General features: G+C 31.2%; 1 long non-coding RNA gene across 13 annotated transcripts in view; it reads left to right on the plus strand.

Moving 5' to 3' along the window:
* LOC143252805 (uncharacterized) overlaps window positions 1-19,697 on the plus strand; it is a 169,686-nt gene that overhangs the window by 116,747 nt on the left and 33,242 nt on the right. For 6 of the 13 annotated variants that reach the window (XR_013029146.1, XR_013029148.1, XR_013029147.1 and 3 more), the window contains 2 exons: window positions 8,492-8,626; window positions 18,772-18,861. This is a non-coding gene — a long non-coding RNA (uncharacterized LOC143252805). Of the gene's footprint in view, window positions 1-8,491; window positions 8,627-11,463; window positions 14,433-18,771; window positions 18,862-19,697 lie in introns of those variants that run through there. The other 7 variants (XR_013029155.1, XR_013029156.1, XR_013029157.1 and 4 more) reach the window with 5 other exon arrangements.

Raw genomic sequence — 19,697 nt, forward strand, 5'->3', positions numbered from 1 at the left:
GAACCCGCGACCCTCGGATTACGAGTCGCACGCCTTAACACGCTTGGCCATGCCGGGCAAAACGTTACGATTAAACGTAATTTGTACAACACGAAATCATTAATTTTGACTATTTACCTGCAGAAACAAAGTAAGATTGATTCCAAAAACGAAGTTTATTCAAAAAAACAAAAAAAAAACTGACAATCATGTATTATATTCTCGCAAAACGACAGCTTTACCTATTTAACTCTTTCCCCACCTCAAATATATTTATTGTAGCTTTCAAACACAAAGTAAATAATAATTTTAGTTTAAGAGGGTGTTTAATGTGTATATATAGTTGTTATTTTCTGTATCTAATTATTGAAACACATGTTTCTTCCAACTGTGAATAAACTAAAATAAATATACAATTTCTTCACACTTAAATGAATGATTAGAGTTATCAAAACCAGAAACCTTTCAATAGTTATCCTTTACATTATTTTTCTTTTTAGTGAGAGATGTGGTACTGACTGCTAAACAAAGAATGAATCTTGATCTTTGCACAGCTCTCTATTATGATCATGACATTTTGTGTTATTCGGGTATCTCAACTTAGTGTATAATAGAATAAGTTGATAATTTGGACTTGTGTTTTAAGTTATCCCTGAAAAATATAAATAAATAAGTTGGGCTAAATATACCTCTATCGGTATATTTTTAAAGTATGTAATAAAATATTTACCAAAAAATAACGTATACATTAACGGTCTTCGGAAAGTGAAAATATGCAGTACTGATAGAAATAAAATGTTAGCAAATATATTTTTTCCTTGCAAAGTTTTTATAATAAACTCCGTCAAAACAGTTTAGTTTATAAGAGAAAAGTATTGAAAAAATAAGTTATTAAAACTGATTTCACAACAGATCATGTTAGCCTAAACTGCGTATCATATTAATTGTTTTTGTGAATATGCTCATGATAGCTGTTTTCTGTTTTTCTTCTCTTTTGTTGTTGTTACGTAAAACGTCGTAGATTGGGGTACCTGTATATAGTTTTTCATTTTTGCCATGTGACGTATGTTTTGACTTTGCATTGCGCAAGTTCTGCCTGTTCTCGAAATTTGTAGAACTTCCTTGTACGAAATAATAAACAATGTGTTAGGTTTATATGTAATACTAGTGATTGACAGTATTGTTGCAAGCGAACTTTGGTGAAGGTTCTAGAGTTACGAAAGGTTGATATATAAAAACCAACACGCTGGAAGACAGAATATTATTACTGGGCATCTACAGTCAGTGTGTTATAGGCCTAGATGTCTATAATTGAGATTAGCATTTGTTAATCGGAAAACTACAGACTTTGACTAGTAACGTTTTAATTTTGAACGTTACAAATCGTTCAACTTCAGTGAATTACTTTGGATATTATTTTTTGTACGAGGACATTAAATTTCTTTGTTGGAAGGAGCCAGCTTATACCCTGTGTGAGACCAGCTAAGAAAAAGGCATTGTTTTCTTAGGCGAGGCGTAACAATATCAACTGAAAATTAATATGCTCATTGTGGGCCTAGACCATCAATAAAATATTCAGTTCTCCACCGAATATAAGACCCAGTATTGTCTGTAAGTTTGTAAAACTATTGTATACAAATAATTATTTGTAGTAGCTGGTAGTCATAACCGTTATTATAAATTGTATTATGTTTGTTTGTATATTAAAGTATATTTGTGATAAAAAAGAAAATTGTATGCATCAATCTTGTTGGCAAGTTTCATATATTTGGTACATATTAATATTTAATTAACTTCTAAATTCAATTTTCCAGTTATATGAGATAGCAATACATAACGTAACGTATGTAACATAATAAAGTGGAGCCTCGTCTGAAATAAAGTATAACACCGAACACCTCTAAGTGTACTTTACCTTTTCGAAGCTAAAGATTTAGACCTTGGACTAAGTTAAGAAGTTACCAATTTTAGATATATATGTTTCATTGTTTTAAAATAATAGTTCTGTTATACTGACTTTTTTATAATAGCTTCAGTATTAGTATGTACACATTAATTAAAAAAATACGTGGGTCACCACATTACAATACACTTTCTGATCCCTTATTAATGACATATATATATATTTATATGCGCATATAAAGCTCCATAAAAATTATGATTGTTTTCAACATTTTAATTACTCGATATATTAACCAATAGACGTAATTTTATTCCTTTATTAAATACCCATTATATGAAATTGTATTATTCTATCTGTCCTTCCTTTTATGTTATTTTTCAGTATATTGTTTTCCAAAAATAAACTGGAATGGACTTTTTTAAAATTATAAATTATATCCGTCATGAAGTCGCATAGATTGGTTCTTTTTATAATTGAGCGCTGAGAGCTGTATTTTTCTAACTTTAGAATATTTTTAAGCTTATGTCTTAAAATTTGTTTTAAGTCAATTTATTCTCTCTACACCTATTCTCTGTTGATGTTTTGTGTGCGAGTTTTAACGTTTTCTGACTAGAAAAACTAGCATAATAGTGGAGAATAAAATTAGATGTGTTAAAAATTGAAATTCTAACATGTTAATGCGTTTGTATAGAAGCTGACATTTGAACAAGAAATTGAAAAAAAAGTTTTAGCAAGGAAAACTTTAAATTTCCGAGAGAAAAAGTATTCTTTTCTATTCTAAAATACTACAATTATATATCAGTCTTCAACAGTATTGTCTATATTATATTCATAACATTTAATTTTGTACACTTAAAATTGTTTTACCTTAACACATTTTATTAATATTCTTAAATGCTGGCTTTGTTTTTCGTAAAGACTTTTGAAAACAGTTAATTAAAATAGTATAATTGCTATTTAGTTGACGTTAACATATTATACAGAGATATTAGCTCATTGAAATAAAAGAATTGTCATTAATTAATTTTTTCGATTGACGTGGATCTGAATTGGTTTATTTTAATTCTTTGTAAAATTCTTTGAAAACAAAATCATTGTGTCTATCATATAACCCTTGAATTATGGATATTACGATAGCTCTCAATGGAATGATCACTATTTCAGGCAACAAAGCATCCAAACAGCTCAATACAAAGTTGTCTATTCACATCCACATCGCCAATGTATTATTAAAAGATAAAACACATCGTGTTAAAATTGGTAGTTCCTGTCTGACCTGTTTAACGACATGCTTGTGTTTGTAGTCTTTAATGGGTGTGGAAATATTAATAGTAAAAGTTTACACACTGCTGTTCACCGTATAGCCACCAACTTTATACTGCTAAACTTGGGTGAACCAGTAACATCCACTGAACACCGAGATGAAAGCGACTCCTGTATATTATCTGTACGTAATATAAGATACATAATGTCAGCAATTATCATCTCAGGTGTGAATAAGTGCAGGCAATATGGAAGACATAGTGGTAAAGGAATTTTGGAAATTTATAAAAATATATCAAGTTTCCTGGCAGCTCTAGTACCCACAAACACCTCTCTAACATGAACACAATAAACTCAACAACTTCTCTAAAAATCATACCCCATACTGGTGGAGTAGTAATACTTATTTATATACTAGATGACATTCCCGGGGGTATGCTAACAGACACTGACTCCTCATGTGGAGGCCAGCTACCAAGAGATAGGAAAGAGTTACTCTCGTACTATAACTAGTGACCTTATGGGTATATACTATCCTATTGATTTCTGGCTTATTGCTTTTTCTATCTACACCATAATGTATTTTGATTTATAACAGTCTCGTTCCATCTTTATGTTAATAAAAACTGTCAATGATAGCTGCTTTCACCTTACTAGTGCAGAGAACGTAGGTATTCAACTAATTGATTTGTACCAGATTTGGTATAGGAGCTTTTCTGTTGAGCTTGTCATATTATTAGTTTAACCTTATCCCTGCAGGACCTAAAATATAAAATTGAGATAACACATGAGCCAAACATATGTTTATGTGTGGACACCATAAGCTTGAAATGTGTATCATTTACTTTTGTTATTCCTCAATATTTATATTTTTGACATCACTTCTGTGTCACTCGACAGTTTATTTTACCAGTAGTTTTTAGTTTGGAGAAGTAAAATAATGAAACACGAAATATTCAATAATATAACTATATTATTTTATTCCTTGCATCTACAATTAAATTGCAATGTTTATTCACAGAATTCCGGACACAACCAATAATTTTATTAAGTATGTGATGCTATTCAGTATCAACACAATATTTTGATATTTGTAATTAATATCGCCTGATATTTTGAATAAATGTATTTACAGAAAGTCTTGAAATGTGAACTTCAGAATTACTGCTTGGTAAAAACGATGGTAATTTCTATTCTTCAAAATGATATGTCCATCACAAAATGTTTTGAAGTGTTATTCCAATCATAAGTTCACTTTAAAAGTATTACGTTGTTGAATGTTTGACGAATAATCATAAATCATATGTATGTTATGCATGACACCTGTGGCACCACATCTCGTATTAACCTACGTATATCGTTCGTAAAAAGTGCTATTAACTCTGTTTAGTCATTACAGTCTGAGAGCTCGGCTCATAACAAAGACCTGACGAAGATCGAAGAAGGTCGAAACGTTGTTCGCTCTTCTAGCTAGCGCTTTCTCTATCCATTCCAGTCATTTTTACATATATAATATTATATACAAGTGGGTTTTATCGTCATCACGAAATATGCATACTTTTATGATTTTTATTAGAATGTAAATGTTTTCTGAAAGTATAAATTTGAATGACTATTCTTACAAAGATATGCATGTTTATCAGTTAATCAGGAAATCAGTTAATAATGCAGTGAGGTATCTATCAATCGATTCTTATGAGATTAAAATACGAAAAATGATCATTCAAATGTTCTTACCCAATTGTCTATGAACATATAAATACATTAGCATTAAGTTATTGCTACGTAAATATAAAGAACTGTAAGTATGTTTTAACTGTTGGTGACAGAAAATGGTTAACGTTAGAGCAAAAACACAGTATTTAATTACAGAGAATCAGACTCTCAGATCTACAGCTTTTAATGAGTAGAGCAAACAACACAGTAATGTACCTAGAGAGAACGTTTTTTTATTCTTTATACACACTTCAAAACGTATGAAAGAAGGGGAGAAATACACAAACATGTTAATAGTTAGATATGTTACATAATTTTTTTCTATTTGCAAAGTATGATTTTTTTTTACTTTTCATGTCTGCATTTACATCTTAACAGTTTATTCATAAAATACGTTTTATTATTCCCATCCTTGATATGAAACCCAAGCGTAAGGCTCATAATCGCTTCCAGCATAACTGAGTTGGCGGTAGTCTTTAGTTAACGTATCATCCAAACACTCAGGTCAAGTAATGTTTGGTAGTAAAGAGAGCGCGTGAAATTTATCGATTTTTATGTTGATACCTCAAAGCCAATAACAAATTTTACATATTTTAATAGTATTCAAAATTCTTATAAGATAAAGAACTTTAATCACAATATATCATGAGAAAATATTATTGCACTCTTAATAAATTTCTACTTGTAATTTACAAGTGTGCATGTATACATACAATAGTAGAAGATTGATGAAATGATTTGGTTAATTCTTGTAAGGTGTATTAACGAAAACGTTTCCATTCTATATTACTCAATATTTTGAAATTGTATTATATACAATTACAGCAGTACATTGCTGTATAGATATGTATTTGCAATTTATTCCATAAACACCTCAATTTGAAGATTACATGTAATTTTGACGGAAGAAACATTAAAGCAACAATATTAATATTTTATCTTCACCTTCTCTCTTGATCTTAGTAATAAACATTAGTATTGGTAGTAGTAGAAACAAACAATACATGTAAGGGTAGATGATTTAGTTATAGAATTTGCGCTTTTTTGTTTTTACCCAACAAATTATAATGTATCAAAACTGTGTGCCTTATAGTTATATACGTAGCTAAAAGTGTTTGAAACGTGTTAATTAGTTTAAAACGTTCTTATTCCCTCCCCTCAGTTTATTTTCAATTTTAGCCATCACCTGTAACACTGCTAAAATATTTTAAGTTTTAAGGTTCTTCAGTGTTATACCAAAATACACCATACACTGAAGTGCTGAGTAAACATTTCATTCATATATTTTTCTGTAAACCAAAAATACGATAATATAAAACTATTCGTATCAGTTTTATATAGCCAAACACAAAGCCTTAATATTACCCGTTGTGGGAAAAGCACAGATAATCTCTTGTGTAGCTTTGTGCTTAATTCAAAATAACAACAACCAAATCAGCAGCATTTTACAACCAACCATCCATGCTAAGTATTTGACTCTTACTCTTATAATGCACTGAAGACCTATACTTTGTGGTTCCTCACCGATTTGAACCCGGCTTCCTGACTCCCAAAACAAGTGCGCCATCGTAATGACACACCCGCTCAATTATAATTGCAATTTCACGCTTTTATTTATTGTTTGTTTGTTGTTAACAAATTAACAAATTGTTGTAATTTCTTATAATTTTAACATCCCATATAGCATCTACCCCCTATCAATTAGTAACTTTTAGTCAAGTCGTCTTGACTTGTAACTTATTCTTATCATATTTGCTTTACACAGAGAAGTTTTATGATGGCAAAAGTTAAAAACTGCAAGAACGCACACACAAGGTAAAAACCAAACCATCCAAGATATAACTTGTTTGACAAACCATGCCTTTTAGAAACTTTTGTAAAATACTAGAAAATGAATATTTACATATTTACAAAGATGATTATTATATATATATTTTTTATAATTTACAAAATGCTTAACGGATCTATAATCACCAGCATATCAAATTGGAAACTAACAGTTCTAAAATATAGTATTTATGCAACTAATTTTGTAACGCTATTTAAACATTGGTTGAGATTGGTAGGATAGAATGGAACAGTAAATCCAGGGATTCAAAGTTCGCGAGCCGTTGCCACACGTTTCTCTCCGTGGCACGATATCGAGAGTGTGCTTTACAAGTGACGGTGAAGTCGGAGTATTCAGAAACTGTTGACTAGTTGCTTTCTATCTAGTCTTACCATTCAAAATTATTGGCGGCTTTGTAGGGGAAGATACCGTCGAAATATTTCAGCGTTGGCGTTGTTGGTCAGTCTTCCTGCCACGATAGGCTGTTCCCCGCTAGCATAGCGGTAGCTCTACGGATTTACAACGCTAAAATCGGGGATTCGATTCCCTTTGGTGAACTCAGCAGATAGCTTGATTTGGATTTGCTATAAGAAAACACAAAAACACAATGGGTTATTTGTGCTCTACTCACCACAAGTATCAAAACCACGTTTCTGGTGTTGTAATTTCGTAGAAATGCCGCTGCAGAGCAGTATTTCTGTTAAAGACAGCATGAGACGAAATAATAGACGCTAAAGTGTAACTAATTTTTTCCAAGTTTTTTGACAGACGTTTCCATTTGCTTATTTTTAACTGCTATATAGAATTTTGTTATTTCATTATCTGCAACATTAATTCTAAATGTCTGAATAAAAAATGAAAATTAACCTCCTACGAGATTGAACGTAGTATGTTACAGTAAACGTATTAAGATACATTTCCCATAAGTGCATTTTTTAACTTGTCCATATAAATATTAAATTTACAGTTTACAAGAACTTAACATAAGAGTAAGGAAGGCGAAGAAATATGTACTATGAATAAATTCTAAGTCTGAGTCTTTAGTCTTTAAAATTAGTGATATAAACAAAATCGTAGAATATTAAATATTTTGTGTTATTAAGTTATATCAGTTTCTTGGATATCCACCTTCCAACATTAACCCTGAATTTTGCCAAATGGAAATAATATTATATGTGGTATTTTGAAATCTCTTTTACTCGCACAACATAAGAATTTCAAGTATATGCAGCTTTGAAGCTACTAATTCATTGGGGTGATTATTTAGTTGATAAGCCGTTTAAGGTAAAAATAAATAAATGTGTCATTCCATTTATCACTTTAAATTGAGTTTTACGGTTTCTAGAACGTTCATCAATAACCATGGACAATTAAATTTGCCTTCCCGTTATGCGAAATGGAAGAGATAATAAGGTTAATATTTCCTTTAAATCTGCGTTTTGATATTTCTCCTGGTTTAATTCGTTGTCCCTAATGCTGAGTAGTTTGAAATTATATATTGTCTTTTTTTCAAAATGTATGTATTTATACTATTTCCTGGTATAATGTACTTGATCTATGCAGTGTCCACTAATACTGATATTATTGGAATAGCAAGTAGTTTATAATGAGCTTTATATGATAAAATACAAGGATATAATATACTAGAGCACAAAAGTTAATACCCTTTGTTTCAGTATTCTTACAGTATATCATTGTTAAGTTTAACATGTTTTTATAGATCAAGATTCTTCTATAGTTACGTTCTTATATTCTTTTGAATACTGTACATAAAGCACTATATAAACACGTGTTCATTTCAGAAACAAAAGGGAGGAAGGAGAGAAAGATCGTATGTTAAGAAAAGATGACTCTGTAATGTTTGACAGCCTAATTTGTTATATTGTTGAAATATTCAATAGTTTTTCTGAAACTTGGCAAACGTACAAGCGCCAAAGGTAAATAAATTATTGTTTTTCTTTCTTGCTCTAGAGGTGCTGGTCATCTCTAGCAGTACATTATAAAGTTGCTTCTATTATAATTTAACCTAGAATAAGATTCCAACAATATTTTAAAAATGTATACACTAAGTCACTTGAGGATTGTTATCTTTATTAGTTACAGAATTTATAGTAATATATGAAAGAATTACTCAAAAAATATTACAATCAACTGCACTAATTACTGCTGATATAACTTACTATTCCATATAAAAAATAGCGATTCGTCACAGTTTGTTTGTTAAGTTTCAACTGCTTGTATCAGATCAAAACATAAAGTTTATCAATAAGATATGATTTATGGATTCCACGTGTAGTGAATGGTTACATTGTACTGTTTCAAGTAGGTAGTTTGATCGAAGTATATATTTTTTAAATATTCATTTTTATTAAGTAGTCTTGTAAACAAAAGTTCTTAAATGTAGTCAATTTCGACATTTTTGAAACTTGTCACTAATTTTTAAAATTATTATCAAAATCTCCATCTAAAGCACTTTCATGAAAGAGCAAATGTTTCTAAACATACTATGACATATATAAAACTTCTATCTTGAAAAATATTACTGCATTGCTTGTTTCCTCTTGATTCAGAGCGAAGCAATGAGCTCTCTGCATTGCGTTTCTGTCGGGTATTCTAGCTCTATATGTCATAAAGCTCACCTTCGAGCCAACAGTGAGGCGAGTCTTTGATATGTACTAATATGTGCTAAAGAGATGTAAATATATTACAGCATTGTGTTTTCTTATAAACTATAAACACGTTTAAATCCTGAGGTGTACTGCTGATGCCTACATGATTACTATTTTGCTGAAAATAATACATTATGCTGCATTTATATTGTTCTTAAGATATTCATCCTAGCTAAAAATTGTATTGATTTTGTTATGTATTCTTCAACGTTATACACAAAATCAGCTTCAAGAGAGGACCTCGTAAGACTTAACATTATGTTATGAGTATATTTCCCAATATATATTACAGATTCATCTGTTAATTTATTCATAATTGCAAGTACTTTTTCTACTTTCGAATTTATAAATTTACTGAAAATACCACAATTTGTACTTTATAACAGTAGTGAGATTTCATTTCGTCCTTTGTAGTATATATTATATTAAGGTATAAAAGTTATGCATATTTTTGCCGGTAAACTGTTTCTTTATATATATATACCGTAATATGTATTGGAATTTATACTGTCAGGATATCATCGTGAAAGTTTTAGTTTTATTCTTACATTTTCAAGAAAAGTAATTTCCTATTTTTACGATAATCATTATAGTTATGTACTGAACATTAAAATATTTTAGTTTTCATGATTTTGTGATTTAAGCTACCTTGTTATACTGGTTTATTGAAAATATTAAATCCGAGAGAGAGATAGCAACTAATTAAAATTCACTGTGTAATTTAACCAACGCAAAAGACTTATACCACATACTGACCAGTGTTTTTCCTCAATCACATGATAATGAATTCCATACGAAATAAAAATTTTAGCAAAACTAAAGGTTTGGTTGATTGATAACAAAAAAAAAAATTATCATCCGCCATAACAGTACTACACTGATATAGATTTCTCTAGTATTGTTGTTTCATTACGCTATTAGCTGTTCCTTATATAGTTGCATGCTATTTGCGATTAATTTTAAATAGACTTATTACAGGTGTTCATTTTGAGCGTTATTAGTAATTAACTGTTAAACATATGTTAATATAGGCTTTTACTAACTGTGATGTAGGCATTATTCAAAAATCATGTTTTCTATGGCATAAATTCATAATGTTTACAAAGACTTAGACATTTTCAAAATAATTGTTTGTTCTATGCCACGTCTCCAATACTTATTATTCATGCAAGTTATTTTAGTATTATTTTATTAAATTTTTATTAGACACTATTGTTACTGGATGGGTTGGTTGTATAAATGTAGTTATTACTTTTCGTATACGTTGAATTAAATGTTTGATTGCTACATTCATGCTGATTTAAAATGTTTTTTTCTACGCTATTTTCTTATAACACTATGCAACAAAATTTTTACTTTTTCTTGTTTCTGGGCAGAAAGTGTTATTTCCCAATTTCTTATGCCTAAAGTAAATGGAAAAGACCTGTTTTTCTCTTCGAACTTTGTTTTTGTGACCTGAGTAATGAAATTTTCAAATTTACCCATTTTCCAGAACATTCCAGGTAGATTCAGTACTGAGTAGCTAATAGAGAGCTTTCTCGAACTAACAATAATTTTCAAGAACTTTCTAGAATATTGTAGAACTTACGAGAATTTTCAAGAAACTTTTAACATTTTCTGGAATTTTCCATAGTAATATATATATATACAGGGGCTCACCACTCCAGTTTAGTTTTAGCTGCCTAAGTGAACACATATACCTATCTGATTTTATCAGTGATGGCATAAAGAAGTTGCTAGCATTTTCCAGGCGCATTCTGCTAAGTATGTGGCCAATTTAGCAAGACAAAAGCGAAAAATGTGTGAAGCCTGCAAGGCATATTTCGGCATGCCTGTTGGGGATCAAGACAAACCCTGCGCACCTCATTTTACGTCCGAGCACTGCAAAATAAAAAAAACTCCAGAAGGTAAGACGGACAATTTTCGCTTGCTTGAATAGTAAGATTTTATGTTACACTAATTTAATTCTAATTTATTTATTTTTTAATTTCCAATAGTATAAAAAATATCACATATAAAATATTTTGCACGAATCTCTTACACATTAGTTGTGAGTGAAATAAATTTATTTTTCATAATAACAATTTTATTTTGCTTTTTTGCAGGATGGTACAGAAGGGAAAAGAGAGCCATGAAGTCCGCTATTCTAAGAATTTGGCGTGAGCTCACTGAGCACTCAAGCAATTGCTTTTTCTGCATGGTGGACCCTTTCAAACGTGGAGCTGGCAAGAATGCATCTGCTATCATGTATCTGGACCTTCCATCATCCATTACCCCAGTGCCACACTACCATTAGCTCCATGTACCCACTCTGCTAGATAGAAAGCAACCATCCTCAGAAGAGAGCAGCAAATAAGAAGAAGAGGTGGCGTTCAAGATCCAGATTACAATTTTAGAAGTGCAGCTGGTGAAAGAAACCCATACTACTTCAATCAAAGAGACCTCAATGACTTGATCAGAGATCTTGGTCTTACAAAGTCGAATGCCGAGCTTTTAACATCAAGGCTCAAGGAATGGGATTTGTTAGATGAAAGTGTGCAAGTCGCAAGTCAGAGGAAGCGTTACTGACATTTTCAAGCTTCTTTACTCGTAAAGATGGGCTCTGCTTCTGTGCGAAAGTGATTTACATTACAGTCTCAAATCTCGAAAACTACTCATTTCTAAACATTTTTGTATAACTTTGGTATAACTACATGTAAATCTTGATTCATATGTTGTTTTATTCAAATCTCATATAAATGAAAATGTTCAAATTTGCCCGTTTTTACATAGAAAATAGGTTAATTTCTAAATTTCGTTATCCAGGTCACAAAAGCAAAGTTTGAAGGGAATAATGGCCATTTTCTGTACTTTTACAGCATATGCAATTAAGAAATAATACATACTATCCAGGAATAAAATTTGTGTTACATAGTGTAACCAACTTATCAAGGAGTGTACTGTTCTTTAGTCGTGTAGCTGTTTCTTTGTAGAATTCCTCGTTGTATTGGAAATAGGTTCATTGTAGGCAAATTATTGTTAGTTCCATTATGGCGTCTATTTTCATATCTGTTCTGTGTGATAGTCAGTTGTCATTCAGCTGCCGTTGTCTAGTGATGTGAAGGGTTTGTAAAGATGTAGCATTGGTAAATAGATCTGTGACGCAAAAACTGACCGTAATATCCTCGTTTTTTATGTGTATCTTTTTTAGTTGTCCTATGAAATCTGTCGAGTTTTGAATGTGATGTTCAGTGTTTCCTTGTAGTAGAGATATGATAGGTACTAGGACAGATACCTACACTTCCACTCCGATCATGCAACCTCGATAAAAGTTGTATAATCTAATGCTTAAACAAGAGAGCAGAAAACATTTGCGATTAGACATCCATCGAATCAAAACGCTAAATGATCATAGAGAGTTTTGAGCAGAATGATTAGACCTACTTCTTCATCACAAACTCCATGAAGAAGACCACGACAGAAAGGAAAGATCAGAAAGTTACCACCACTACCACCATTTACCTACCATACCTACAACATTTCAGTGAAAAACTCAAATTCTTAACCAAAAAATTCAACATAGAAGTCCGGAGGAAGTCTTACAGTACCTGAAGGTTCATTCTGGTAAAAACAAACATGGACCTACCAAAGAGAATGTCAAAAACGTCATCTATGAAACTCCGTGTTCCTGCAACGATACATACATTGGAGAAACGGGAAGAAAACTCGTGACAAGAATAAAAGAACATTAAGATAGTACAAAACTCATGAAAACACAAAATTCAGCCATTGCAGAGCATTTCACGTCAACTGGACACAGAATAAACTGGGAGAGAAGTAGAATCATCGACACATACAAATTCTGGAGGACAAGAAAAATCAAAGAATTATTTTATATTAATACTATTAAACCTTCACTAAACAGATATTCCGGATTAAAGGTGAATAACCTGTGGCTGCCAATGGTTGACTCTACAGGAAACCTCTTTTCCAATCAGAAATAGTAATAATCCAACCAATCATAACATGCTCTCCACAATCCACCAGGAAACTATAAAAGACCGACAATACCTACACAAACATTGACTTGAAGATGAAAGGCGGAATACTTTCGAAACGTCGTCCTCTACACTTATGTCTCCACAACATGCATTGCCGTTCATTCTACAAAGTTTCATCATGAATACTCTGCTTAAACAATCTAACAAAGAATACGAGGTGTATATTGTGTTGACATAAGCTTTAAATTTCTCGTGCTATGTGTATTTTACTTTCAATACTTATCATGGCTTTACAGTTTGATTATGCATTTTAAAGTGATATTATAGAGTATATTTGTAAAAGTTTTTCAATCAGCTTTCAATAGTAAATCAATTATTTGTGTTTTGGCTCGATAAGGAGAGAAGAAAATAAAAACATAGCTTTTAATGGTATTTTTTTTAATCTTGAAAACATCATCGCCTGCTCACGTTCTTAAAAATTTTCAGGATCTGAGACATATAAAGTTGTGTACAATAATAAACAAAACACCGTAGAAAATGATGCATTCCTGGGTGTCGTTAACCTAAATTAATAAATAGACGCGAAGTGCTTAAATATCATAAACATTGAAAAAATCTTACGTTTATTTACAACTGGATATTCTTTAAATATTGGAAACTAAATCAAATATTGAATTTTGCTTTTAAATAATTGTTGTTTTTGTTGTTTCGAATTAAGCACAAAACTACACAATAGGCTATTTGTGCTCTGCCCACCACGGGTATCGAAACTCGGTTTTTAGCGTTGTAAGTTCGCATTCATATCGCTGAGCCACTTGGGGGAGCTTTTAAATAAAAATTATAACTTCGTGAATTACACTGTGACATTCTAAGTAGGCTTAAAAATTTTAAATTGAATATAGCATGTCCAATTTAAACTACTGGGTGCGTTGAGGTGACTAAAGAATATATACTGTCCTGAATAAGTGTTTAAGCCTATAGAATTGTTAGTAGTTGGTTCGTCGCCTTCAAGAAATGTTAAGTGTTTGTATTTTATTATTTGTAAGGGAAATAATCAATTGTAATAGTGTATGTAACTAAAATGTTATTACCTCTAACCTTTTATTATATTTGAATTTTTTCATGAACAACATTATACAAAAATTTAACAACTTACATTATATGAAAAAATTATATATTTTTAACGTGGCGAAATAATGACTTCATTTTGGCATTGAAAACTACATTTTTTAGACTTAGGACAGTATTAATGTCTTTTTTTTTAGTCACAATAGGAAGTAAGTTCAATAATTAGCTGTGAGTGTTGAGTCTATTTCATAAGAAAATATCATATCATGTGCCAGTAAAGTAAGTTTGTGACATCATTACAACACAGCAGGTTAAATAACATGTTGTAACATGGATTGAAAGAAAAAAAAAACGTTGGATGTTGCAGAGAGAACCAATAAAACTCCATAGAAGATGTTGGAGATAAACTGAATTCCTAACAATTTTCACTGAATATTATTGGATACACAAAGGAATAGATTGCTTTTTATCCTTTTTAAAATGATGATGTTAGGAGAGCGGTATCAAAGAAAGGTTTTGTTAAAACTGATATTTTCGTATTCTAAAAACCAGTTGATGTGAAAATCACACAAAGTTTTAAAAAATTCTCGTCCATGTGGAATATTAAAATTATAATTAATCTAACCAAACTAGCCATCAATCCTGCTGGAAAAGCGTTTGGAAATGAATACTGGTAAACAAATGTTTAGCATATAATCCATGATATTCCACTTATGTGTGCGATACGAATTATATAGGTTAAAAATAATATTAATTACATCTGAGAATGACTAGTTTAGATTAATTCTACCGGTTTCAGAAGAAAATAAATCTTCCATATATTCCTACAAATGACACGTATTGATGTATTCCCAGGCCTCGGAGAGAAAGAGCCTCGAGAATAAATTGCTTTTAAATGTGATGTTTGTTTCGAAACAGTAAATCTATGATGTGTGTTTATTGGAATGGGTCACTTATACTATGTATGACTATTCCTCTTAAAAATTCGTATTATAGTCTAAGCTATGTTACTTACGACAGGAAAATTATTATGAAAAACCGATATAAATAATAATACCGTTATTTGATTAAAGCATTCTGACAAAACAATTACCACATCTTACATCTTAGATTCAGTATTTTATGCATGCGTGACATTCACTGGTGCATAAAATATACTTTAATGAATACATAAACAAATTATCCTATTTTGCAAACTACTTTTTCATATTCTATTTACTTTAAGTTATTACTGTCAAAGCAAAAATAATTAATCGAATTAGATTAGGATATCTGTGCAGTTGAAGTTTGTGTTAAATCTGTCTTTTTCAAATGGAAAGTTTCTTTATTGCTCAGAATCACGTATAATGCTTTATACAGATATCAAGCCATCTAAACGATTATCTTTGAAAAATTCTAATCAAGTACGGCATATCTCATTAAAATATTTAAATAAACGACCTTTATAGCCCAGACAACTTTTTAACTTAAATCAACGTTTTGCGTTGGTGAATTCATTAACATTAGTATATACAACTGTTATACGTTAGTTAAAATAAAAATTTATAATCATCTGGAGTAATTTAAACTTTTTTATCAAAATTTATAAAATTCTTCCAGTGTGCACTACAAATTTTGAAAGACAACAAAATATTTTGGAACAAAGAATAAAGCAACAGAATGAAAACAGTTGTTACGAGTATATTTGTTTTATCTAACATATAATAACAGCTAGTGTATGTGTCACGCCACGCTTGATTTCTCGAAATAGAATGAAGTCATAAAAGACAGAATGCAATTATCCAGATAGAATAGTTCAATTACCGTATGCCCATTACGATTTTAGTGACATAGTGCAAGGGGGCCCTGAAACCTTATAAGTGTAGTAAGTGTTGGTATAATAAGATTAAAGTAAATACGTAGTCTATAGGCATGCGCAGAAAATAAAATGTGAAAATGAAAATATGGATTCAATTTTACATTTAAATCGTGTCTGAATTAAGCTATTTTTGTTATATTACTAACGTGTTTAATAAAAAACTAAACCTCTTTAATCAACAGAGACTCTAAATTAAGTAATCGACAAAGATTTTTCCTGTTTTGTTGTTTATACATTTCATATTATACTTTCACTACATAACCTAACAACAATATTCGGAATTTATCGACGTTTAACTACCTCGACTTCATTTTCTATCTGTTTGTTGGTCGAGCTTGATTGTGCATTTCTTTTCATTTCAATTAACTCTGAAATTTGAGGCTATAATATACTGTGGGTAGTGATGAGGGTGGTAGTACTTGCCCCGTTATTTTTTAAAGGGATGTACGCTAGTATCTTATAAATGCTTTTTCGTACTTGAATAAGAAACAAAGATCACATCACTCTAGCCCGGAATGGCCAGGTGGTTTAAAGCGTTCGACTCATAATCTGAGGGTCGCGGGTTCGAATCCATGTCGCATCAAACATTCTCGACCTTTCAGCCGTGGAGGCGTTATAATGTGAAGGTCAATCCCACTATTTTATGATAAAAGAGTAGCCCAAGAGATGGCGGTGGGTGGTGATGACTAGCTACCTTCCCTCTAGTCTTTCACTGCTAAATTAGGGAGAGCTAGCGTAGACAGCCCTTGAGTAGCTTTGCGCGAAATTCAAAACAAACAATATATCACTCTATAATAACAAATATAACGCTAAATTTTGTATCACAGTGACTGGGTAGTCTTTTAATAATACATATATATATTACTACACTGATTTCTGAAAATATTGTCAATAGTTTAAAAAGAGAATCGTCACTTTTTTATTGTATTCATATCGTTTAACGTGACTTTGATATTAACATTTCGAACAAAATACTTACATAAAGACAACAACTTCTGTTTCCTTCTCCAAAATAAATTTTGGATTTATTTAAATAGAAATAATACCTTCTATTAAAATATAACACCAACAAAGGAATGTTGTTTCTTTAATTTTTAAAACGTTATACATTTTTCAGATCTAGAAACTCAACGAGGAAATTCTTTCAACGCAAACAATGGGCTTCGAATTCAACTTTCCTTTGCCACCTTAATTACTTCACTTATCTTATTCGTTTTCCTAAATTACTATAATCACAACGTACTTTGTCCATGGAGTAGTATTTTTTTTAATAACGACATTGCTTTTACCAATACATTTAAGTCAACAGAAGTGAAACAGCAAATATATACATACGTATATGTATCAAATACATTTATTCTTGCGTATTTATGGCCCGGCATGGCCAAGCTTGCGTCTCGTAATCTGAGGGTCACGGGTTCGCATCCCGGTCGCGCCAAACATGCTCGCCCTTTCAGCCGTGGGGGCGTTATAATGTGACGGTCAATCCCACTATTCGTTGGTAAAAGAGTAGCCCAAGAGTTGGCGGTGGGTGGTGATGACTAGCTGCCTTCCCTCTAGTCTTACACTAGATTAGGGACGGCTAGCACAGATAGCCCTCGAGTAGCTTTGTGCGAAAATTCAAAAACAAAAAAAAAAACTTACGTATTTTCATTTTTTAAATTTCATTTCAAGAGATATTCTGAATAACAATAACATTAAAGTCACACAGAGGTGCATAATTCATTACGAATATACCATCATCGTCGTCACTTTCGACGGAAATTCGTTCTAATTTCTATAAATATTTGCGCTAAATCTAGTCCTATATTACGATTTTGTTAGCAAATGATTAACCACGAAACATCGCATACGGATTAACTGTAATCTTTATTTTCTTTTACTGATGAGAGTTGCATTATGTCATAGATGTATGCTATTGTCAGGTTACTCGCTAAAACACAGAGCAGATAACTTACAACTCTGGTTAAATCTCAACTATATCTATGTTGCTTTCAGATGTTTGTTTTTTGAATTTATGATTAACCGTTAAACATTTTGCATAACTTGGTAGTAACAATATTGTACAAATAAACATCCTATAACTGATTCAAACCATGTTGTTACTTTACGAAAATATTTTACATCATGTTTATGTATGTTATTTATGCAATTCAACTGTTGCTTCTCTTTTTATTATCTGTTATTAGTTTCTGATTAAGTGTTCGGAAATTTTTATTGTGTTGTGTGAAACATTTTTACTGCAGAATGTATGAAAACAGTGTTTGTTTTTTTTGCCTCAGAAGTATATTTTCTCCCACTTTCAGTTAAACCTTATTTTCATTCACTTTCAAATGAGTAAATTCGCAAGCAATTAATATTAAACTGCATATGAACTTCACATACCACATCAATTTTTATTTTTCACAAAAAATATTCATTTTGTTTTGAAAGCTGGTGATGTAATGTAGTTTGACTACGTCAGACTGTAAACGTCTCTCCTTTAAATGGTTTTCCATATTTTTCAGACTGTCGCTTCGAATGGTTACGGCACCTGCTCCTTCATCACATCATTCATCTTGTCAAGTATATCTTTGGTTTTGGAGGTGGAGATTTCGGTATGTAAATCTCGACCAATCAAATTCCATTTCCATGAATTCTGAAATATATATTTGTTAGCTCATCTGCCTCTCACCAATGGCTTTCAATTATGTGATGAAACATAGAGGAAAGCATTTTCAATCAGTACGTTTATTCAAAGCGTTTCTCGTTTGTACTCTCGAAGTGTGCACAGTACTCTGTTCTCCAGATCCCTAATTTACATGCACAGGAAGCCGTAAAATTTAATGTTCTTTACGGTCGTTTTTCTAGATTCTCAAACAGCACCAATGATTGTAGTGAGTTATTTTCGTCCTGATAAGTCTTCATTTCTCGGTGATATTCGCATTTTTAACTAGCAAAAATACAACACAAGGAATATTATCGCCCATATTTTTTTTTATGTGGAATAACCCTCACATTCGGTTTATTGCGCTTGAACTCCAAGCGGATATTTTTCCACAATTAGTTTGTATACTTATAACAATTAGAAATACAACCTTATACTTCCTATTTGTGGCTTTCCTTCTTCTCTTCTTAAATGTAAAGTGATTTTTACTTCGTTTTTGTTTGTTTTATTATAAACTATACACCTTTAATCATCACAAACTTTGTATAAAATTTACCTTTATTTCGAACAGTATTTATTACATTTGGATTTTCTCTTAAACAGTTTACTTCTCATAAAGAAAAAAGTATTTTCAATAAATAGAGCTGTTGGTTATCTTTACCTCTATATTATATCAAATAGTTATTTGATCACCTTTATTTTAAAAATAATCAGCATTGTTTGCTCTAATTAGACACTAACACTCTTATTTTCTATGCAATATTGCTTCACATAGTTTCCACTTTG

This window comes from Tachypleus tridentatus, chromosome 6 (genome assembly GCF_004210375.1).
Source record: "Tachypleus tridentatus isolate NWPU-2018 chromosome 6, ASM421037v1, whole genome shotgun sequence".
NCBI classification, from domain to species: Eukaryota; Metazoa; Arthropoda; class Merostomata; order Xiphosura; family Limulidae; genus Tachypleus; species Tachypleus tridentatus.